Source organism: Diachasmimorpha longicaudata, chromosome 12, assembly GCF_034640455.1.
Source record: "Diachasmimorpha longicaudata isolate KC_UGA_2023 chromosome 12, iyDiaLong2, whole genome shotgun sequence".
Classification (NCBI taxonomy): Eukaryota; Metazoa; Arthropoda; class Insecta; order Hymenoptera; family Braconidae; genus Diachasmimorpha; species Diachasmimorpha longicaudata.
In genome coordinates, this window is record NC_087236.1 from 3,745,382 (window position 1) to 3,771,976 (window position 26,595).

General features: G+C 37.7%; 1 long non-coding RNA gene across 1 annotated transcript; it reads left to right on the forward strand.

Moving 5' to 3' along the window:
- Window positions 1-1,320: 1,320 nt before the first annotated feature.
- LOC135168096 (uncharacterized) lies at window positions 1,321-26,595 on the forward strand. Its single transcript, XR_010299984.1, has 3 exons — window positions 1,321-2,228; window positions 24,414-24,496; window positions 25,696-26,595. It is a non-coding gene; the product is annotated as an uncharacterized LOC135168096 (long non-coding RNA).

Below are 26,595 nucleotides of genomic sequence, written 5' to 3' on the forward strand. Positions count from 1 at the left end.
CAATCGGACTGCGTCCATATTCCCCAAAGATTTCAAATTTAAGGGTTGAAATTAATTAGTTATATGTAATCCTATCCAAGACTTTTTTATATTTCTAAGTTTGTTTGAAAGAGTGAATATAATAAGCAATATTATATAGAACTAGCACACAATCAATGCAACTAAATATCATTCTGTGTTCCGGAGTTGCAGATGGAGAAGACATTATTGTAAAAAAAGGACGTCTTTCCGAGATGAAAAAATAATTCTTATCAGGATAATTCGTATCAGCAATTGTCTATGGATATAAGAATTAATTCTTATCATCCATAGCGGAATAAATTATCCATAATATTGCTATTATAATGACTGTTTTCATGCTTGAATTGAAGCACGATAATTTATCAATTCTAAACTACTAATTTAAAAAATAACATTGGTGCGTTATTTTGTTGGATATTTTGTTAATACAATCTTCGAATTCTGAAGACTGACTGCTAATATTATTAGATTGTAAGAGAGAGTTTATTAAGACTTAATATGGTATGTCGTATTAAATTTCGGATTCAAATGATCTACGTAGATTATTTATTTTAAAAGCGGATGAAAATAATCCACAAAAGATTTTTCTACAATTTATACCTGCAATCATTTTTTTGAGTTTTCATATTCTGTTCGCGGAAAAATCTCATAGTTGTGATTATCTTTCATGAAAATTGGAGATACAAACACTGCATATCTTTAACTGTTCAACCAAAATCGGATGAAAACATGTACTATGTCGATAGGAGGAAAAAAGTTTTTGATTGGCTGAGTTTTTTTGTCAATAGATTTAATAAATTTAAATATAAGTTTTGTCACATAATAAAACTGTTTTCTGTATAATGTTGAAGGTAATAAATACATGTCTGCTTATCAGATATACCGTTCATATATTTATTGGTGATTCTGAACCCAATACAGGCAACGGTTGGAGCCTGGCCACAGCTCTGGTCGTAAATCTGGGCCAATTTCGGGCCGAATGGTCAGCCCAGAATGCGGCCAAAGTTCGGCAATAGGTCTGGGCCAATTTCGGGCCGAATGGTAAGCCCAGAGTGCGGCCAAAGTTCGGCAACAGGCCTGGGCCAATTTCGGGCCGAATGGTAAGCCCAGAGTGCGGCCAAAGTACGGCGACCGAAGTCTGGCCAAAGTTCGGTCCCAGGCCTGGCCCCGTGTTATCATCCCAGGGTCTAGCCAAGTTCGGCGCGAGTTTGGCTGGAGCCCGGGTGCCGAGCTACGGCAGCTCGGCGGCCGTGCTTGTACCAAGGTTGGCCCATTCGTTTTTTCCTACCTGGGATTTGATTTGTTAAGGTAAAAACTCGTAAATTTTTAGTAACTTCTATTTTCGTTTCAGTTCAAAACTGAATTTAAATGGAATTTTTAAAAAACGAGTTCAAGACTAACAAAAAATATTCAAATTTCTGAGTGTTAACGCGTTTGTGTTAAATATTCCAAGAGAATCAGTGAACAAAAGGAAAACTCAAAGTTTCCCCCAATTACGAAAATTAATTAATAATTAATAATTAAAATTTATTTCCTATTTCAATTCATCAAAAAATAATCAACAAAAATTTCTTTGTTGTACAGAACTACATTCCAAACCCAATTAAATTCAAAATGTCAATTGATATGTGTTAAATATCACGAGACTTGACCCTTAAAATTTGTGCTGAAGTGAATGACAAATACCCCTCGACAAAAGTTTAGTAATTATCTCTCCTAAAATATTTAATTAATCAAAATTATTTTTCGCGAATGTAATACTCCCGGCATCTGACATTTTTCCATGAAATATCCCGAGTAATGAGACGCCCACGTGCTCAGAAAATGTGAAGAAATGAACTGCTGATACGCCCGTAGAGACCGTCACAAGAGATAATAAGATTTTCCTCTTTCTCCGCCCCTTTCTAAACAATTTTTACCCCACGCGCTATTATATCAAAGCGCCGGGGAAATACCACCAGTCAAGTGTCAAACCCACTCTCATTCTGCAAACATTGACAGCAAAAAAAAATTGCCATCTGTGTGAAAGTGAACAACTACAGATACAACAGTTCGAAAAAGTGAGACAAGTGTGAATCACCCCTACAACCCCTATTCAGTGGTTGGAGAGGATTTATACCGAATTCAGTGCTAATGTGAAGTGCAAAGTTTCTGTGCTAAATGTTCAGTCGCAAACACGGATATTCATTACACTGTCATGTAAACACGTAAGTTAAATTCTCTCGATTGAGTTCGGAAAATAAAACGACACGTTCTACATTCGATTGACAATTTTCTGGTACTAACGGAGAAGTTGTATTGACAGTAGAATTTTAATGTCGGGTATCCTGGGGGCATCAAGAGTTTACGGGATACAGTAAATTAGGTGCAATTCCGAGAAAAAAAATGACAAATTTTTTACTTTTAAATATATTTCGAGATATCGAGGAAAAAAGGGGTGAAATCAACCCCTTCCTTTTAGGTGTTTTTAAACGCACCCACACCTACCCCCCACCCGCCGTTTTTTGTTTGCATGAACGAACAAGAGTTTTGCGGCAAATATAGGCCAATAAGGGGGAGGGGAGGGGGCTTAACCAATCGTAATTAGTTGACCAAAAATTACTGTGCAGTGCAGTAAACAATGGAGAAATAAAATAAAATAAGTTGATGTAGATAAAAATTTTTAAGGGATTTTTATTAATTTTTCATTTAAATTGAGGATAAAAAATTATAGATCTTTAAATTGTATAGTGATTTTTCATAAATTTTACGAAGTTACATCTAAGTAATTACTGAATGTACAACAAAATTTACGGTATCGATATGAATTTTTGTGTAAATAATCTCGAAACCATAATTTTTTTGCAAATTTTCTCTCCTCTCAAGAGGTGGCAATGACACAAGTTAAAAGACCGCGTCACACGCGTCTCCAAACCACATTTTTCCACCAACAAAACACTTTCATCCCACGATTTATTAATAATTATTTCATCTAAATGATTTTTATTCTTTAGGGTAAAAATCTTGATCGATGAAAATAACATTTTAGACACCGAATTGTAAAATTGGGTGAAGGTATTTCAATTACTCTACAATATTTCTGGAAGAAATATCGAAAAAGGAGATTGCAAAATGTCTACCGAAATAGCACCGTAATATTTGTCGTACTCTTCTCCCCGCGCAGAATAGAATTCAATTAACCTCTGACATATCGTAAAATGAGCGCGACGCAACTACATCATGTGCGACCTGCAGACCGTCGCGGTAGAGTAAGTGAGACAGTACCGAAGCGTGACAATTCGAGGATTAACAGCACCGAGTGTTTCCTTTGTCTCCCCTTCAGCTGAATACTTGCAGGATTACAACCAAATAGTCAGGAATTTTGTCGAAAATTAAAGTACAAGATCATCAGTACATTGAGATCGTTGGATACCGCCTCAACTATTTTATACAATTAATCCACGGTATTGCAATTAACTATGAAGACATACTGATTCTTAGGAAAAATGTTCCGACGCAAACTGTCAGTCGTGATATTTTTCCCAAAAGAATTTTTTTTTATACTTTCAAAAATTTTACAAAATTTTATTTCTACTTCGCTCTAATCCTCAAACCTCACTTCCTTGACACTTTACTCTTTTATTGCTGAGGGGTTTCTCCCTCACGCCTTTCCCCGACCTTTCGACCTCTTGGACCTTCTCCTTCACACACCAAGGACCTCTCGTGCTCCCTCTCAATACAATTTCTCAAATGAAATCATTTCTTTCAGTTTGTAAATACTTATTGAAAAGAGCAAAAACAATACGATCATATTACAGACCTATATAAGTTTATATTTATTATACTATGAGGTTATTTTTTCTTGGAGAGGCCGTCTGTGTGGTCTTACGACGAAAACTCCAATGAATGTTTATTAAATAATATAAACAAATCTTTGTTCATGGAAAGAAATAAACCATGATGTCGATGGTTTGGTTTTTGGGATTTCGAGATCGTTTGTTAGTTCGACGACTGGTCTCGAAGTGTGAACACATTTTAGTAAAATATAATTAGTTAATTATTGCCATACTGACCACTCTAGAAGATACTTCTCTAGAATATAGTAGTAGTTAATTGTAACGTGGATCACTTTTGAAAAATTGTAATACTTTGCAAGATTAAAACGTCAGCTGTTGTAAACAAAAGTGAATTCTGTCATTGAAACGTAAAGTTTTGGCTAAAATCGTGAGAGTGAGGAACAGAGTCACTTTTCGTACCCGAAACAGTGACATAAAACGGAATTTTCCAAGCACGTGATTGAAAACCAAATTGTCTTGTCACCTCTGCGCGTGGTTTGTTGTTGTTATTGTATCGATCGCAACGACAACACTGTCCACCAGTCAACACAGCCGTCAAGGTCACGCAATTTGAACCGTAAAAATTACTGTTTTCGTCGTACAAATTCTACGAACAATTTCGTAGAAATTCCTACGTTTTTAATATAATTTTTACTTAAAACTTTATGAGTTTCACGAATTAGAAAAAAGTGCGTGATCGTACAGTAAATTTTCCGGAGGAAATCATGAAATTTCCTATTCGCAATCAATTTTTGTTTAATGACGGAAATGATTCTTCTGTACATTATTACGTGACTACGTTTTTCGCTCCGTGAACCATCAAAAGAAAAATGTCTGGACAGGTCACGTTTGGGAAATTTTTTCCCAAGGAATTTCATCCTGAAAATTTTCTTTGGAGATAAACTATTCGGTTACATCACTCGGAAGTGGAATTCCGGGAGTTCGTACTCCTCTTTCGTGCGGCTGTACACAAACGAGAAAAATAGAGATCAGCGGTTTGAAATAACCCAGACAGACTGACTGAATTGGCACGATAGTCGGTCCTACCATTATCGCAAGCGAGATCGACTCAAGGCTCAGCCGAAGCTTGAATGATAACACCGTGTCGTTATCACTACCCCCTATAAACCCAAAATAATTCGAACCTTATCTAGAATCATGTCTGGCCCAGGCTAGTCTTAAATCTCCTATTTAAATGCTTATATCACAATTAATGATCCAAAAAAAATCACGATCATTTACCCTATTGATTACCCCCCACCATATCTATTGGAATCAATTCCGATTTTGATGTCTCAAATTATTTTGCGAGGATTGTTTTTTGTTGTATTAGATATTTAATGTAGTATTCAATTCACTCCACAAAAAAATGTTATGATAACAACTTTTCCATCGTCGAGGTACATCATTTTGATACATATCAATTAGGAATAATATCATCATTAATAATAATAGTATTATAATTATAATAAGATGAAGTTGGAGCCCGCCAGGATCGTTCAGTTATTTCATGAACGTATCATCAAAGAATAATAATAATAATTCGCTTACTGAGCGATCTTCGAGGGGATTTCGGAGTCCTCGAGGATCAGTGATCCCTTTCATGAGTACTAAGTGATAATAATAATTTAAGAAGGAAAATTTATGTAGCGTTGCACATCTTGGGACGTCACAGGAAATTGTTAGATAGGATTAAGCTCGACATAATTTTCCTAAAAAAATGAATGATTCAAATCGGGATTCGAACCCAGGGATTAATTAAGTAATTAATGTTTCCGTGCAAATCTTCATTTTTTTCCGCGGCAAATTGGCATTAGCCCTTCCTCAAACATCAGAAAGTGAAAATCACTAGGGAACAATGTGGTTCATTACTAGTTCCCTAGGGATTTTTCCCTGCGAAGTGTTGCCACTGGGAGGAGTGGAGAGGCGACATACCACGTGACTGAAAATCCCTATACACATCGGACTACCCCCTCTGCCACTGAGAGGGGCCCCTCCCCTTCTGCCCCTGTCAGTGGCAGACGAACAAAGTGGGGGGAGGGGGGCTGTCAGTGGCAGTCTAAAAGGGGAAGGGCTTTCAGTCAGTGTCAGATGGGGAGGGGCAGAAGGGGAAAGGGCCCGCCGTCAGTGGCCGGCTGGGAGGGGAAGGGGCCCCTCTCATTGGTAAACGGGAAGGGGAAGGCGCCGCATGAAGTGGCAGACATGGAGGGGGCACATAAAGTGCTAGTGGGAGTTGATGCGATGTGAATAGGGAATTTTACTCGCGTGACATGTCCCCACTGTCCGCCTGCTAGTGACAATATTACGCGACTAAAAGTCCCTATGACAATCGTCCCGAAACATTCCAATTTCCACATTTCCACGAAGTCATCAAAAATTCGTCAATAATCACAACTGTCTCATCTCGTTTTACCACATCACTACAGATTTAACTTTAGTACTGTATAAAGGATGATTGACGCCATGAAAAAATTGTCAGATAATTATTTCTATTTCAATCAAATGCGCCGTTTTTCAGGCAGCAACCAACTGTAGAGATACAAATGAAATCAAGCTATGGCAGGTCTTTTGTTCCCGACGATCCGTCAGTTTTTTTTTTTATCCTCATGGAGTATTGCACGTTCGTTCTCATCTATTCATGTAGAGGTAATCCATAAAGAGGATGGAATCAGAGGATTACTGAATTTTCCATACACTCCCTGAGGATACAATTTTCATTGAGTAGGAGACTTACGTGACATGTACCTCGTAAATTCTGGTCCATCAATTCGGGAGTATCTCCAAATACGCTCTGAGCAGTAAACAGCGGACTGATAAGAGAACGTCAGTTTTATATGTCCTGTCACAACAATGCCCCCGTGGGGAGGAGGCGGAGGGGGGGTATATCGAGTGGTTATCGAAGTGGAAAGAAGGCGATAGCCTGATTTTTTTTTTCGAGAATATTCCAGAAATTTTCCCTGAAATAAGTTCAGGAATTTAATTTTTGCTCGAGTCGTTGCATCGCATCGTGAAAGTCAGTTTCTTTGAGATGTTTTCAATTAGGACAGTCGATAGACAAGACATCCTTTCCATTGAGACACGAAATGATACGACCTTTTTACTGACTTCTCCACTTTCTATCAATTGAATAAAGTTCTAAACGTCTGAAGAGGATCGGAAGGATGATGAGGGTGAAAGACGTCAGTGACAAAAGTTTTTCCATTTCAGATGCTATTTTTTTCAATGACAATCTCAATGTCTCCTTTCGTCGGAAATTGATGAACTCATTCATACAAATGGAAATACGTGAGGTGCCCTCGTGCATTTGAAGGATCTCATTCAGATATCGACAGGAATTTTCATTATTATTTCATTACTACGTCGATACAGGAGAAGTGGTACGAGGAGATGGGTCACTCTGACTGTTGGCCATTATTTTATGAATATCTCAGGATCTAGGGAGATGGTCGTAAAACATTGTGGGGTGAAACTGCGCTTCGGTTTTATAAACAGCAGTTACTTTATCGCAAGCGCTTTCGGATGACATTCATGTGTCCTCGTCAATCGTCAACTTCTGAGGAAAATTGAAGTGGGAAAATGGGCTTTAAGAGCCATCAGCTAACCCAGTCACTTTCCCCTGGTCTAATGGAGAACTTTGTAAACTACAGGCTAGGTAGCCCCGTTTACCTCATCAGAAAGTTCCATTAAGATGAATCATAAATTACCTATTCTAAGACTTGGGAAATAGTTTTGGCATTTTACATCCCAGCGTGCATTTCACTGCCGTCGCATAGTCGAATCAGTGGATTAATATAACCGGCGTATTCCAAGAGATCCGGAATAGATGGAGATAGGGGAAGATGGCGGGAATTCTGGAGGCAATGAACTTAACTTTGTGAGGGAAATTTTTATGATTTTTGGGAGGGGTTTGGGGATTCGATTACAGGTCAGTTCATCACATGGAAATTTTTTCACAAATAAATACAATACAAACAATTTCGAAACAACCACATTCATCACAAACACACACACACATTCAATATAATTTTCATAATTGTTTGGGTGAGTAAAGTATTTGACTACAAGTCAGTTCATCAAATGCAAATTCCATTACCAATAAATACAATTCAAACAATTCCAAAACAAACACACACATTTAACATAATTTTCTTCATAATTTTCAAACAGGAAAATTATTACTTATTGTTACATTCATTGCGAGAGCAAAAGACAAAGCCACAAACCAATCTTCGCAACAACAACAAAGAAACAATTGTCATTTACAAAAACAACTCAACTTCAATAACTCAATTCTCTTTCAAATGCGATTACGATTGACCTAATGTTACCCTCATGTAAGACGAGAATTTCGTATAGCATTCCACATCTTGTGACGTCACAGGAAATTCTCCGATAGGATTGTGAATTCCCAAACCAACCAATCATAGCAATCCGACTCAATTTCTCTCTATAGTCCCTCAAATATCATTAAAGGTAGGGATTATAGGAACAAAATACGACATAGGAGTTCGCTGGTTGTGTTGCAGTGTACCAACTCCGCAGCGAAGTGACTACTAATTAGGCTTGGACCCATGAATGTGGGCCGGGGACGACTGGCGTCGTGCAATCTTTTGTGAAAAAAATTGAAACGAGTGGGTTTCGAACCCCCGCCGTGGAGAACGATTCGAATTACTAAAAGTTGGATTTAACCACCTCAGCCATGGCGACCAACTGGTGCTGGTGACGGAACTAGCGAGATCATGTAGAGCGTGAGTCGCTACACGGCGAGATGTATTCGAGAAAAATGACGTATCTTTTTCGTAATTTGGGGGGCGAAAAGCGATTGTCGGAAATTTTACGGAATTTTTCCTGGGATTTTCGCAATCTTTGGTTGAATCGACTGTGAAAAATTACGATACTGTCGCGTTGAATTTTCCAGTCGATTCAGTAATCGGTGACCGAACTGCGAGTTCGGTAATTTTTTTACGGGATATTTCTCGACGTGTGGAACGTTCGATACTCATACCTAATACATAAATGTTGGAATATGAGCAACAAAAATGATGGAAAACACACAGTTAATAATTCAACACTAAACTTTAATATATTATTCTGACTCTACTATTCAAGAGAACACTGTACACTCTACGAAATCTTAGAAAAGACTGAAAACTAAATTACTAGTCAGGCCCCGATTCACCTCTACTTAGAGAGGGCAATAAACTTTACACCCCCTGAAACTTCACTGAGAAATTCCATTGAGTTATCATAACTCCTAGTGATGTAAAATAAGTATTTAAAAAACTACACGTAACGAATTAGAAAATGTTTAATTCTTAAATCTTAAAAATGCCTTCGCTAACTTTTTCGGTGACCACGTAATCGATGAAGGAAGTTCACGTGAAAATTCGCTTCCTTTTTACCTTACGAGATCAGAGGTAACTAGGGACTATCTGTTCGACTATTGGTGTTGCTCGGTCACGTCGAACAGACGTCGACCCTCGTCTAAATACCGAGCTGCAATAGTGGACTCTCATCCATCCCCAGCTCTTCCTCTTTCGTATTGCCCAAATCCAATTATTTTTGGTCTTAACTGTCCACTCGATCAACTCGTTCCTCGCTCTTCGAGACTTTTTTTTTCATCAACTGGCGGGGGTTGAATCAATGTGTAAATCCTGCTTATGATTTTTTTTGATTCAAAAGCTCTACCATTTTTTTATTCTGGAGACAGGTTGAACCAGACAAACAAAAAAAATGTCATAATTTGTCTGGGATATATGGGTTACAGATATGCAAACGTTACACAGATATACATTTATTAATATCAATATATTTTACTAATATACACTACGTTTGAGTTATTATTATAATTACACTACTTGACTCTAATTTAAATAATACTTTACTCCTCCAAAACCCTTAGGGCACTCTTTCCACACCTCGTCTACACTCTAACTCTTCCGTCTAAACTCTGACCCTCTAGTCTGAACTCTGACTCTTCTCGGAAGTCTAGAGTACCGTCCGCTTCCTGGAGTCGGCCCCAGCCCACTGAAACTCCTGCTCGATAGCTGCCCAGATATTGTCACGTCCTAGGTGGTGCTGATGGCAACCTGCTCGGTCCCGCTTGGGAGTTTGAAGATTTGAATACGCGTCAAGGTTTTTGTGCGCATTGGCAGAAAAAATAAAGAGAAAACAATAATTTGTTTCCATTTCCAAAAAGGCACCAAAGGCATCAAATTTACCATGGAAACCGACGAGTGGGGATGAAAATCGCAGGTGGGGGATACAGCAGATGGCATTCTGCGCCATCTGGATCGGTGACAATAACGGGGCAGCAAATCCTTATAGGCTTTTAGGTGAGTTTCAGTGGGCTGGTCGGCCCTAACGGCGTCACGTGATCCTAGCGTCCCTGGACCTCACTGACTGGCAACGATTTTCCCCACTCACAGATATGGGCCTCTCATAAACCCCCAAAATATGACCCACTAGGTACTTCTATCGTACGTGCTTGCATCCTTGTACCAATCCATGTCCATTTGCGGGGTTTCCCCACAAGTAGCACCTATTACTACATCCACAATAAAATTTTATATCTACACTTGAGAGAACTTTATACCACGATTCTTAATCCTACTCTAAAATAAAACCATTAAGTTCTAAGAATCTATTTCCCCAAACCTAATAGCTACGTAAAAATTCCCGGTACTACATTTGTTTCGCTTGCGAAATACGGAAATTCCACTTCATTTTTAGTGAACCTTTTCTGTTCGTGTGCAATACGAGATTAACAAAGTTGAATCAACTTTATTTGAGTGAAGGCCCTACGGCGATGGGTTATTGATTGGAAACGACTTGTGTTTTTCTTGCAATAAATTCTGTTAAACGTAAACTTTATTCAGCTTCAATAAATATTGTCTATGGTCGTGACCCGAAGACAATTGCGAATTGAATAATCGCCATTTTAGTTAATTGAAGGGGTCGTACGTTGTTGAATAATATTTTCTGTTCGTTTTTGTTCTGCCCCCTGCGACGATTATTCAGCGACTTTTATTCCCATTGAGCGAGTGAAAGTCGACGATTAAATTAGTTGAGTTAGAACTGATCTCGAAGTTTTCCAAGTCGAATATTTCGCGTTAATTCGACCGCTGGATGATTTTGAAAAACCACAGAATAATTCAGTCTTCCTCTCTCCGATATCGCAGGTAAAAAAATTCGCCTCGGGAAACTCGATAAATGGTTTCTTTGAATTGAATAAACTTTATTTGAATTAAAGAATCGTGAATCGCTCAAATTACTCGGGATGGAACATTCAGCCGGAGTTGAATCGGATTTTAATCTGCGGTTCAGTTTCGGTGAAAGAATTTTTTTTCTCGTAATTACTTTTTATTTTCACATTAATTAATATTTTCATTGTTTATATTACGAGGAAAGGAAATTTCTCATGACCGTGAGGATGAAATCAATATTTACAGAACTCGGATCGAGTTATTACCATGTTTTATCAGACATTCGGCAGAGCTTTCACGGCGAAAGCACTAACGTTTTTGTTAAGATATATCTCAGGTCACAATAGCATTCAATTCAAAGTCAACTTTCGATATAGCGACGTGCACGGGTGTTATATATATAAATATTTAAAGGAGAATCGGACAAAATCTGTCAACAATAGCGTGTGTAACTCCGGGAATTCAGAGAGTTCCTATTCAGGAGTCATACAATATTCATTGAAGCCAACAATAACTATTTGGAAATAATAATGTATTCATTCCCCAATATTCCGAGGGGCTATTCATAATTTATAATTTTTAGTCAGTGTAATTTATTGGTTGTTTACGCATTCTGTGTCGGTACGTCGATATCGGTTTTCAAATTTCGCGCGCATCACTCCTGCCAAGGGTGAAACAAAAAATTCCCCAAATCGATATTGCTTGGGATTCCCCTTGTTTATGGTTCATGAAAATCAGTTAAAAAGGGCAAGTCATTGGTAATCACCGAATGTAATCGTAAAAATCATTGGTAATCACGATAATCATATGGGCAATGGGAATCAGGAATCATATGGGGAATGAAAATCATTAGAGTCACGTGATTATCACATTGGTAATCAAGGGGTAAATGGGGGGTGCTAAGGGGGGTAGTGACGGTCACTGTCATAATAGTTTTAGTTAGAGTAAGTTATCATTTGTTAAGCCATTGTGAGTCCGCACATAGATTTTCATTTTCAAATTTCCCGCGCATCATTCCTGCCAAGACTAAAGCAAAAAAATTCCCCAAACAATTTTTCTTGGGATTTCCCTTATTTATGATTCATGAAAATTAGTGTAATCGCGAAAATCATGAGTAATCACGGTAATCACATCTACAATGGAAATCATGACAATCAGTATGATCATCGGGCTAATTAATTACGCTTCGTACCCAGGGTCCCAGGGTTGGATTTAAAAAAAAATGGTTTTTGATCCCTATTTTGTTATGTCTTTCAACTTGAACACTGTAACGAATAAACAGATAACATTTTAGTTATGCATACATAAACTTTTCTAAAATGAAGGCTCAAAAACTTTTTGTGTGACAATATATTGACCGCATTCAACTTGCCTCATACTACAATATTCTATAATATTTAAACTAATACATAATATTATTTAAATTCCATCAAAAGGGTATCTGATTCCCATAATTTTCTTTCTCTCCCAGCAGAAGAGGATGGAGCCTGAATAAATATATAATGAAGTTATAACCTTCTCCTCTAAAATTCGTTGACTGAATATTTCCGTATAATTTTATCGGGAATTTAATACATAATCTTCCTCTCCATCCGAGGCGCAATATATTGATGGTTCTTACCGAAGACCAATGATATCACCCCAACGGGGGGTAGTTGTGATTTAATGATAACGCGTTAGCTTCCACCTTCAGTTTACTACTATTTGCATCTTAACGCCGGAATGTCGTGACTGTCTCGCATACATAATCTTCATGAAACTTTGATTCACCATAACGTTGCCAAATTATCCCCGCAAATCTTGTTTATCTGATGGTTTTTAGAAAAAAGTTCGTAACATTTGCCTGGGCTGAGCCATTCTCCGAATGGTGAGCTATTACGATTTTCCAATGTTGGCAATTTTCCACAGTTCTACCTCTACACACCGTCGCAAACAATTTAAATTTTGTAATCATATTCTCATCGACTCCTCCAACTTTCTTCATCTCTCAAATCTACTCGATCGAAATATTTTCTATTCATCATAATTACATCCTCATCACCCACCAATTTCCCGTTCTAATTAATTATTCAACGCTATTAATTCACTGAAAGGGAAGCAACGAACGAAGAATGTTGATAGAACGAAAATTTATTCGTTCATAAAGTTGGGGAACTCCCATGTCAGTTGATCTCAACGATAACTAGAATAATTTCATAAAAATAATGAGGAAACCCATGTAAACAGTGTTTCAAACCTCCCTTATAAAAGGGAAAATACGAAGAAAAGAGTAACAGAAAATTCCATTAAATAAACAATCAGAGAGTTTTATGGGAGAGTTGATCATAAATTATTTCATGTTTGTCTGAAGAAGACTGAGAATACTTTATCATTTCTGCCGTCACTTCGGCTTCGATTACATCATTATTTCTTTCGCCATCTGCCATGAAAAGCAGACGACACCTCGCAAACAGAGTTGTAGACATAAAGGAAAGTTGCAGTGAATTTTTTCACAGAAAATTTTTGTTATAATTATGCAGTTGAAGCTTCTATGCAAATCGTTCAATTGTCCGACGAAGTTACTTATCAACGGCGAATTCAACTTTGTTGTGTGCATATTCATTCATGTAAAGTTTGCCGGAGTGAACATAAACATTGGAAAAGTGAACAATATATTGAACTCACAAAGCGAGTCTGTTAATAGTATCAACTATTCTCAAAGGGATCAATAAAAGTATGAACTTATCGATAATAGTACGCTATTTTGGAGGGATTTCGACGGCCGATTCTGACTATTACGTTGGTAACTCGATAGACAGTAGTTTATTTATTGTAATGACAACAAAGTATCCTGATACGTTGTCAGTGAGGTCTAGAGCCGCTTGGATCACGTAACGCTGCTAGGTCCTAAATGTTTTGTAAAAATAGCGTATTATTTAACGTAGAGTCACGTCGTGTGTTTATAATAATAACTTGAACGTAGTATTTAGAAGCGTTTAATAGTGTATAGTGATATAAGTAAAAATATATATCTGTTAAACTTTTATGTCTTTGCGAGGAACTTTCTTTGGCCGACATATCCCCTAAATATTTTATTACATATATGTAGGGTTACTTTAAAAAGATAAACACAGTTTATTTCTAGGAAAAAGGCATAAATGATTTTAACACTATATTCGCTATTTTAACACACTTAATACAATTCACCATCTTCAAGCACTCTTGAGCACACTCTTAAACACAACACAAAAACGTCTAAATCCACGTCTATGTTTTCAACACACGTCTAACGTTGCTCACTATCAACTCTGACCCTGTCCCTCTTCTCAACCCTGGGCTGGGCCCTAATCGCGTCACGTGGTTCTAGCATCCCTGGACCGCGCTGGCTGCAACGATCTCCGCCTGTCACATCTATGGGCCTCATAAACCCACAAAATATGACCCTCTAAGTGCTTCTATAGTACAAGCTTGCATCTCTGTACCAATCCATGTCTATTTGCGGGGTTTCCCCACAAATCGCACCTACGCTAAAACTACTATACATGTATATGTATAAACTTATAGCCCTAGACTCTCTTAATAAAATACGAAGAACATCGGTCTATAATATTTGACAGATTATCATTCTTCAACTGGGGATTTTCCCATAATTATTCCCGATACTACAGATAATTGAAACCAAAAAAGTTCGTAATTCATCTAAAGCGCAATGTCTTCAACCTTTCAAAATAATTTACTTCCACGTGAATCTGATGTTCGTAACAATATATTTTTGCACTAGTCACATCTGTGAGGAATCAATAATCCGGATTGATCAAAGTAACAGTTAAGCTTACCATTAGAACTGCTCACAGCGGCAGCTTATGCACTTTCGTCTCTTTTGTGGATACGTTTGTACCTCCGAATTTGAGATACCCTAGTGTTTTCCCGCGCACTTCGTCTTCTACATTATGTTTTCCCTTTATACCTCGCATCGAATGCAGACAAAACCCGGTAAAGTTTGAAACATGGGGTGAAGTTACAGAAACTTCTATCACAGAAAATGTACATTGTCAGTCTTCCTCCGAAGCTTACAAACCATTCAGTTGCCCTGTGAAGTCACATATCAACGGTAAATTCAATTTCGCTTTGCCCATATTCAGTCACGGTAAAACTTGGCGAAGTGAACGTAGAAGTTCTGCAACTAAGCAATCTGCTAATCTCAGAAAGCAAGTTTGTGTTATTGCTATCAACAATCATCCGGTGAATCAACAGAAGTATAAGCTTTCGACAATAGTGCGACCTTTGATTATATTTCCCAAAACCCATTTCACCAATTAATTTGTTGTTGTAATCTACAACTACTTGTTCATTATACATGAAGGCTTGATCTAACATATGACAAAACTGATTATGACACTACAAAAAAAGATGTCTTAAATTTGGAGACTTTCGCCGGTTTCTTTGGAGACTTTTGTATCCAACAATTTGAGACATTTTTCGTGTTTCGTTGCCTACTCGGTTTCCCATATTGTGTTTTCATTTCATATTTGTGTAGTATTGGGAGTAATTAGGGAGAAATCCCCAGTTTAAGAATGATAATCTGTCAAATATTATAGACAGATGTTCTCTGTATTTTATTAAGATAGCCTAGGACTATAAGTCTATATTGTAGTTTTAGCATAAGTAGCGTAGGGCAAAGTATACGATCTATACTTTGCCAATCAGTCTATCCACAAAGTTCATCGCATCCCTACACTGTACATCGTAGTCTACGTCTAAAGCTTCGAACCCGTCCAGTTACCCTACGAAGTTACATATCAACAGCGAATTCCATTTTGCTTTGTGCATATTCATTCACAGTAAAACTCAGCCAAGTGAACCTACAAATTGTATAACGAGATACTGTGCTAATCTCACAATCCAAGTGCTAATGCTACTAATGATTATCCAGAGGATCGACCAAACTAAGTCTTTCCGTTCCTGCTGTCGATAGTAGTGCCGATGTTTATTTCCAACAGTCTATTGGAACGATTTAATTTGGAGAATCGACGGTCTAGATCATCAGACGGTTACGTTGAGTTTCATTCTTCGTCTGGGAGGAGTGTTTGGTGTCCATGAACTGAACGGGCGGAAGACACTTCATTATGGACTGTCTGATATATGAACCAGAGCGGGAATGAATTACGAAAATAATCGGAATCTTCAATAGCCCCAGGTGGCAGAAGCTCTTGTATCCTCTGGGGAGTCATCTGAACCCCCACCTGGAATGTGCGAGGGCCAACCGGAATCGTAAAAGTATGAATGAGAATTAGCTTCAAAACATTCCCTGCTAAGGAGGTGCCGAAGGTCGAGTTCCGAGGTGTTCCTGGAGACTGAATTCGAAGAACGATAACCTTAAAATCGTTCTCGTAATTCACTCTCCATTTTACGGAGGACTTTCGCTACAATGCCATCACTTTTTTCAAAGTACTGACATTGCACCCACGGGGAACCTCGGGGAGGTAGTCCCTGGCATACGCCCAGATATGTAGAACCTCAAGCATTACTGCCCTTCAATGGTCCATCTTCTAAATTCACAAAATATGCCGTTACAATCAAAAGAACATCTGATGGAATTTGGAACTCAGCGAGGTACCGATTACCATGGTTTAGTTTCCATTTTTATTTTTGGTCATATTATGGAGTCCCAATGCTCTATATAATGAAACACACACAAAGGATATCTGCGGAATTTGAGCTTTTTGAGAGGAGTATCATTTTAAATGGTTTGGCCACCAATGCGCTACCAGGAACACAGACCGCGCACTTGGCATGATCATATTTGAACCTTCTGGACAACCTTAAATGGGGTCCAGCTAGTAGTGGTTGAACCATCTTGAGTTTTTGGTCCCCAGTGAGGTGCCCACAAAGTACAATCGTATTTCAAATGCGTTCGAGCGTGTCAGGAGGTTCCCAGTTCGACTCAGGGTCCGCGGGGTCGTCACACCCCGTGTGCAAGGGCGGTTTTACCCACCATTACACCCCCTGCGGGATGTCTAGTTACACTAATAGGGACATGTTTGTGTTCACCAATTTAAGAGGTTATTCACGTTTCTCCGTCTAGTTCGTCTTCTGCGATACCTTTTCCCTCGATATCTGCCATCGTATACAACAAAGGCACAACGACTTCATCCCCAGAAAGTGTACGTTGTAGTCTAGATCGAAAGCTTCCAAGCCATTCCGTTATCCGGTAACGTCACATATCAAGGGCCAATTCAATTTCGCTTTGTGCATATTCATTAATGGCAACTCTTGGTGAGACGACCCCAGAAGTTGTCAAATTAACCAATATGCTAAACTCACAAAGTGACTCTAGTGTTAATGGTATCAACAATCGCTTAGAAGATCAACAGATGTAGGAGCTTTCGAACGAGCTTTCGAACTGAGTCTTCTGGGTGTGACTATTGGAAAATTAGAACACAGCTCTTCTGTTTATCTTCAAAAATCACTCGACAATGTTTATGACGTGTTTGAAAGAGTCATCAGAAAAGGACTAATTTATGATCTATTGTGCTCTGAACTTGGGAGCGTTGCAATCCTTACCACATGTGGTATTCAAAGGAAAGTCTGTCCTCTGGAGTCATTAACGTTCTCGTGTTCTTTTCCTTCGTAAAGGTTTTGCAAATAGTAAGAATTCAGTCTCTGGGCAACGGTCCAGGTCCTCTAGGTCAGTCGTGCCTTTCTCGTGCCAATAATAAAGAATTCAAGTTAAAGTAATTGATTGTGTTGCTACATTTATTTATCTACTTTGACAGTCCATTAAATGATTTCGTTTCTTTCATCGGTAATGGTTTAGTCCTTTTGTCTTTGAGGGATCGAATGAAAAATCGATCACAATAAGTCATTGAATGACAACGAATCTATGACAACGAGTCTCGATAATTTAGACAGTTTGGTTTCATTTTGGAAGATGTTTGGATCTGGCGATTGGAAAAATTCTTAATATTTTTCTGCTCACTTTGGCTTCTACGACATGATCTTATCCTGTCATATCGACCATCAAAAATAGATGGACCTTCCGAAGTAAAGTTCAGGGCATCAACTAAAGTTTCAGCGACTTATTTCACAGGCATTACACATTATCCGTCTGCGCCTCAAGCTTCGAAAGCATTTCGTTGTCCTGTGAAGTCATGTCAACGGAAAATTCAACTTTACTTTTCGAATATTCATTCATGATAAAAGTTGGCAATGTAAACGTAGAAATTATGAAACTAGATGATACGGTGGGGTGATTTTTCCGGCTATTTTATCGTAGATAGTTTTGAAGACCTGAAGGCTTAAGGAATGAGAAATTCACGAAATCGTTTTTTACATGAGTTGAATAATTCTTAAAAGGATAATCTCTCGTTTAGTGATTTCTTTAACAACATATCAGGATTAAAAAAACGTAATCTATTGTGAGAAGATAATAAATCACGGAATATAATTTTTTTGTAGTCAGAAGGGTACACTAGGAACCTGTACGATCGGCCGAGCGTACCCTCGGGGCTTTCCATGGTTTCCCTCACCACCAAACCGATGTGGTACAGCTGGAAAAAATGTTAAACACTCGAGAGGGTGTAAATGTGGAAAATAAAATTTAGAAAAAAATTAATTTTTTTCTAGAATCGATCTGGGTTTAATTTTTGAAAAGATTTGTCTGGGGACAACACATGTTGGGATCAACGGCGTTTGGCCAGACTAATGAGCAAACTGAAGGTTTTTTTGTTAATGTTACAGATTAGTCATGTGTATGCGATGCTTAAACATTAATATTTGGATATCAGACATTAACACATCGATGCCACCCATTACTGCCAATTTTAGTATTGACACGTCCATCACTTTTTTTTCATTCCCTCTCTTCCCTTCGCATCGCGTGACTCAACTTTATGGACAAAGTTTTTTTCCCTCATCACCGCAATTGCAAAGTGTGGCTCACCCTTCCGAGATAATGAGGGCCATTGGCGCACCATCAGATTCTAGAAAAAAAAATCCTCGCACTACGTTGTCGACAACTCGGGTGAAAATTGCGTAATAAAATTCAATGCCACGAATTTGAATTCAGTTCGCAGTTATATCGATTGTCACATTTCTTATCTATTTTTGTAGTTTAATAAAAAAGGAGTTTCCACATGGAGTGATCGTTACTGTCGTTTACGTAGAAAGTGCTATTAGACTTTAGTAAGAAATTCTATCAAGAAATATTGTTTAAAAAAAAACGATAAATTTTGATTTTTTTTCAATAAAAAGTTAAACAAAAATGTCCAGAATTTTTTAGCGTTTATTACGTCTTTTTGAATTTTAGTTATGATATAAAAATGCCTGTTTTCCACGATAAATTGAATTCTCGTATGTTTTTTGACTATAGGGTATAGCTACGTTTATTTAAATTCCAATTCCAAAATTCCGCTGTGTTAATTATTAGGGTACGATGGTCATTGGTTTCTAGGGGTTTTCGATGACATTTTTCGAGAGAAAAAACTATCAATCTCTACCTTGTCGACGCTGTTTAACCCACTCTGCGCCGCCTGTACAGATGTGGCTAGGCCTAGTTTTTTCTCTCGACAGTTGAATCCCTGCACAGTAGTGCTCTCACCGTTTGAAAATTCTGTGTACAGCTGATCATTTGTACAGTTGAACAAGTACGAACGGAGCCCCCCCTCTTTGGTCGAAGACCAAACACTAGTCATTAAGTTTTTGGTTCACGACTTGTCTAGAGTTATTGTACAGGGCGCGTTGTCATGGAGCATGATCTATGATCTATGATTTCCTCTTCATAATCACATTCCCAGCTTCGTGATGTCATTATACCCATTGATTCCAGTAATTGAGCCAGACTAAGTGGTCAATTCTGAGTCTGATAACCCATGAGACCATTTCCCTCGACAATTTTTTACCTCTAAATCAGGGAAGAATGTGGTTGAAATCGTCCTCTGGAGAACTGCTGCTGCTGGTTTACCTCATAAATTCCGTTGTATGTAATTTCACAGATAACCTCAATGTTCAATAAATTTGAGATAGCCCCCGGGAATAATCCACATTTTGCCAGAAATTAAATTTTCCTGAACCTCTTATCGAAATCCAAAACTGTCTTAGATATCCGCTCCCTCAAAGTGAAAATCATATCCAAGATTAGAGGCACTACGAAACCTCCACGAAGTTTCTATCCGTTCTCTGATATGATGTGATATGATAAGATCTGCAATTTAACTCGATGCATTGATATGACAGCCATTTTCTTACTGTTTTGTACATCACAATCCCGCATTTCCAAAAAACACTAAATGATTGTACGAAATTAATAACTTTCACTATTTAATCAAATGTCACAATCTTTATTCCGATTTAGTCATATGCAATTTTTAGGAAAAGTCACGTTTAAAGACTACTGGCGTGAAAATTCCGTGTGCCCATTGAAGTAGGGCCTGACCGATGATCCGAAGATGTCCGAAACTTGTCGTAGGTGACCGAGTTAATCGGCCGTTGGGCTTCTGAGAAATTAGGCATGGTTTCAAACACAATACGATCACATTACAGATCTACATGAGTTTATAATAACACTATGAGGTCAGTGTTTCCTGGAGAGGCCGTCTGTGTGGTCTTACGACGTAACTCCACTTTATGTTTATTAAATTGTTGGAATATTTGAGTACAGCTCTTTCATTGTCCTACAAAAATCACTCGACACCTCTTTCTATTTCTCTGGGCGACAGCTCTACTAAGGGACTAATTTACGATCGGTTGTACTCCGCTTTCGAGACGGTTTAATCCTAAACATATGCTGAAATTTCAACAACGGACTGTGTTCATTTAAGTCATGAAATTGTTTTTCTTTTCCCTGAGAGCGTTTTCCCTTTGATATAGTTTTCAGTCTCTGGATAACGGTCCTCTAGTTAAGACGTGCCTTCCTCATGCTAATAAAGAATATTCTAACGAGTATTTCACTGTGTCTCAAATAATTTGATCATTTACACCCATATTCCAATATAAATAATATAGAGAAATCTTTGTTCATGGAAAGGAAGAAACCATGATGACGATGCTTTGGTTTTTGAGATTTCAAGATCGTTTGTCAGTTCGACGACTGCTCTCGAAGTGGGAACACATAATCATAAAATAAAACTGCTCTTACTTATATCGTCTATTTTTTTTTTCATTAACCTGGCTTCCAATTAGTAAAATCTAAAAACAATGAGTCGCTCGGTTGGATTCCAATGTCAAAAATATTCCTCACGTGATTCGTATCACGAGATCATTAAATCGATCCTATATTCTCCACCAAACGATTCCTATCATTCCATGGAAAGGTATTCAGGGCATGTCGTACCCAAAACAGTAATCAACAAGGAATATTTTTATCACAGCTACCAACCATAAGAATTTTGCTTTGCAGTCGATTACCCCAGGACTTTATATTTCTTCCTGTGTTTGAACTTATAGCTGAGCTCAGCAAACCGTTGAGTTTATTGGATGCTGCGGAGTGTACGTGACTTTAAACTCGACTTCCACACGGAGTGATAAAAAATCTTATAGACCACTCGGGCATGAACTTTGTTTTCGACAAATGTGAAGCTTTCCACTCACACCCGTTGAAATGGAAGTTTACTATAGACATTGTTGTCTATAGTATTTTATATCGCTACATGACCTAACGCTCGAGTATACCATTATTCGAAGTATTAGCGGACGTACAATGGGGAGGGATTTTGAAAGAGATGAAGCTCGTGAAAAAAGCTGATTAAGGTGACACAATTATTGAATAGAGTTAATGAGCCGAAAAGCGTGGAGAGGAGTAGTTGAATAGCTTCAAATTTTATGTTGATATTGTTGATAGATGGTTTTATTCCAGGCAGTTGTGAAATTGTGAATCCAGTGCTTTTGAATAATAACAAGAGAACAATTTTAAAATTCTTCTCAAGTGGTCAGTTAATTTCGTGGGTTATTTGTACGCGGAGAGAAAAAATTCTTGGAAAATGACGTGGCTGTTCCGTAATTTACCAGTCAAACTAATATTCGGTAAAAATTACGGAAGAATTACAGACTTTTTCAGTGAACTTTCAGGTGAATGTCCAAAAGGTTCCAGAAATATTTGGAACGTTCTGTAAATAATGCGTAACTGTTCCGTAATTTTTACCGCATATTGGCTTGACTGGTAAATTACGGAATAGCCACGTAATTTACCATAATAAATTATCATAATCGATCATTCGACGATCGATAATCGATTAGTAAAGAAACAAAGGAAAACACCGCAGCTGCGGTGGTTCTAATCGAACGTGGCGGATTAAATGGAGATAATCGATAATTTCATAGTCATAATCGATAATTTGACAATCGATAATCGATTAGTGAAGAAACAAAGGAAAACGCCGCAGCTCCGGTGGTGCTAGTCGATCATGGCGCATTAAATGGAGATAATTGATTATATTATAGGCCTGATCGATCATTTGACAATCGATAATCGATTAGTGAAGGAACAAAGGCAACACCGGCGTCAACGCCGCGGTCGTTGGCTGATCCTGAAATGAAAAATTGCAGGTAGAAAACATGAAAGGGTCTACAACATGTCGAAAACCTCTGGATCCAACAAGCCGGTATTATCCTGTACCATAGTTGGTGTAATTTCTTTGCATAGCTAGAATTTTTGTCAAGGAACCCTGTTGAGTAGAATCTCTTTGATGCATCAAAGTAGCATTAAAGGAATCGCAAAAAGCGTTGAAAGAGGAAGAGCAAGCAAGCGATTTTTTCATTTATTTGCGGTCACCCTCTGGTGATTTCGGACGAGCTTTAATTCCCAGAATTATATAGACTAGAGAGGAATATACGCGAGCAAAAGTGGAGCATTTTTTTTAGTGTTAATAATTAATTGTTAAGCTCGAAAGCACCGGCGTTGAAAATCTCTGACGGCGAGTATTATTTAATGACAATAATCCTCTGAAGCCTCCGATGCTATAAACGAACAGAGAAATTAACTGAATATTTTAACGAGGATTTAAAACGGGTTTCAGGATTTATTATTCAAATCTACTGACCCTATTCCCAGATTTGCCTCATCACAATCAGTGCGTTCTCATTCCTTTCTGCGCATTTGAATTCATTATCACTTTTCTATCATAACTTTTATTGCGGCAGCCAGATTTGGGAGGGAGTCTATTTCTGTTGACGTATTCCCTCGTTATGCATTTGATGGGTTGCATTGAAATAAATGAGAGCACTACGTCACATACAAAATGCTATATCAAGGGGGTCTCAGAATGATTTTCGTTTTTGAATTTTATTTAACATCTAAAAACGAAAAACATTCGGATACACCTTTTACAACTATGGTGTAAATGTTATTGTTAACGAGGATGAGAGGGAGAAAAATCCATTACACAAAATAGAAATGATGCGATGTTATCGAATTTAATTTAATTCGCGATATCATTGAATTATCGATTTTCGAGATTCGAGAATCGATTCATGAAAATGATCGATATTTATGAACGTCATATACTCTATATATTGTTAAACGACGCGGTGTTGTTCAATTATTGAATATCGAAATTCGAGAATCGATAGTTTTCTAATCGATTTATGAAAATAATCGATGTGTATGAATGTCATATCTCTTTGAACCTTTCGAGTCTTGTTGGGACGCTATGTGTATCTTCTTATGGTAGTCGATCCAGTATACTAAAAAAGAAGATGCGGTATTATCGCATTTCGAGATTCAAGAATCGATTATTTTGGGAATCGACTTATGAAAATGATCGATATTTATGAACGTCATATCCGGTCCAATCTTTAGAGTGCTGTTTGGCGCGCGATGCACGCCTCCTCATCTATCGATTATACTAAAAGAGAAGATGCGATATTCTCGAATTATCACATTTCGATATTCGAGAATTGATATTTTTCTAATCGATTTATGAAAATAATTGATGTTTATGCACGTCATATCCGGCTGAACCTTTCGAGGGCTTCTTACGCTATTCTGTAGTAAGAAAGACAAACATCGATACTATTGATATCTCGAAAGACTGTTACGCTGATTTCGTATCGCTTCACAGCTGTTTAAGGCGGGTAATTTGAATTCCGAACGCTTTAATTTTGAAATTTTCAATCATTTATATAATTACAGTGCACGTGCGGTTTTGTGAATCCAAAATTCCTGTTATACCGGTAATCGCACTGCACTTTTGTTTTTAAATTCTACGAAGATCTCGTGGAATAATCGTTTCCCAAAAAATGAAAACTCCAACTGTCATCGAGTTCTCTAAAAATTTTGTGTAACTTTCGATAATTGTTAACTTCACTACTCAAAGAGTAGAACTACTTTGACTGCTACATATCTACAATCAGTAACGCTTCACAACAATCGATAAAGCAGGAAATCCCTTTGTTACAGATCTCCGCCGATACTGCAGGAAGTCTTGCACCTGTCGTCGACAACGTACCCGGTGGAAGCTGTTGTATCGTCATGAAGATCCAGTAATTATGTTCAAATTGGAGGAAATACTCCATGCTAATTACTTAGTTAAGAACTCGTGACTTTCCTGAAGCCTAAAACAAATGTTTGATGCACGCGATTTTCTTATTTACATTTAGGGAACTCAATTAGTCGTTAGTCTGATTGAATCATTCGCAAGATAATTACCGGATACACCAAAATTGATTGGAATATATTAAAGAACGAAATTATGATATCATCGTTGTTAGTTATAAAATATTGACATATTACATGAAATAAATAGACAAATAGAAATTTGCAAAATCGATGGTTTATCGATGAGAAATTCTAATTCGTTCAAAATGGTCCCATGATCATCACATAATGATGGTGATTATTACATGATGGGTCATGTACTCTTCTTTTCGCAATGAGAGATGATGTTTTTATTATATGTATTAGGTTTCACTGTTTCATTAAATGTAAAAGTACCTTTTAATTGATTATGGGAATTCAATTCTAATTAATATGAAGACATTCGTCTTTTCCCTATATTAAAGAAGAATTTTTTCCAGAATCATTTACTTTCTTGGGAGCTTCGTTTTAATTACGAAGGAATGAAAATCTTCACATAAATCTATCTCTACCTAAATTAGAATTAAATTCCAATAAGCAATTAAAAGCTACTCCTAATTTAATCGAAAAAGTGGAAACCGATTTATACAAGAAGAACAACAGCTCGCATTTCAAAAAGATGAGGCCTTCATTCAAGTCAGCATTAAATTCTAATAATGGATTTGAAAGGATGAGAAGGTGGGGTGATAAACAATCCTTTAAAGTAGCCTCTTAATCATTCAAAGAGAAAAGTTTGACTGCTCTTACATTTAGTATCCCCAGGTAATTCAACTTGATCTACTGATGTGAATTTAAAGTCTTCATTTGATACAAAACCACCGAGTGAGTTAAGTTGACTCAAAATTAGTGGTGCGCCATCAGGTGCAACTCAAGTGCATTCTTCTTCCCCACATTACAAATTACGATCACATAACAATAATAATATCATAACTCAGTTTTTCTATGATATTTTTATTCCATAACAAGATTGATTTTCACCTCTGCAGCGTTAATTGTTCATAAAAGCGAGTGTTATTGTCGGTACCTTAATAATGACAAATATTTTTTCACAATAATTATGTAAATTTACCGGACATAACAGGCGGTAAATAAAATACTGTTGCAGATTCCAACATTGAAGATGACTTACTTCATGTCCCTCCGCCCCAGCGGCAAAATATCAACGTATGTCGTAAGTTCACGTAAAAGCTCAATCCAATTATCACCTACATCACCTGGAACTGAATACAGTGAGCGCACATCCGCCAAATATGGCTGTGAAAACATCCTCATCATCAACAAGGTCCAAGTTAAAGATAATGTTCAAGGATTTACGATGCACTCACCTAGCGCGCATCATTCCAGGTATCTCTTACAGGTATCCTAATTGTCTCCATGCACGACACCCTAACAGAACCAACACTCGAAGATCGAAACCACAACTGTTTGTTTTCCAAGTAATAGTCCAAGTTCAACTTGAATCGAATCGATTTAATCGCTTGGCGAACGTTAATAGTTTGTATTCGGAGTATATCGATACCTTGACCGAATTACACAAACTCAATTATTGAATAATCAACGGAACCGAAGATAATCGCTGACCATCGAAGGATCAATCGATCGATTTTCAAATCGTAAGTTTATGACATGGGTTACCATTCCATTAATGTTATCAGTAATTCCTGTCCTCCAACGCGTCTCCTCATCATCGAGATGCTGTCATGAACAGGATACGTCGTACAGTCGGGGGAAAAAGTTCGCGGCATATTCTCGAAATGGTTCGGTGAGATCGGTTTGGCTGGGAAAATTTACCGGGTCAAATTTTCCTGGAAATTATTTCCGTACGATTGGGGTTCAGTGACGATGGGGAAAAGAGAGATCAGTTGACTTATCACCCCGTGCAGTTTTTTAGGAATATCTTGGAATCTAGGGGAGATGGAAAAATTTTTGTAATTACCATTTTTGAAGAACTCGATTCGCTGCACAAAAAAGGTCCTGACGAAAATTTTGGTATCTTCTTCAGATT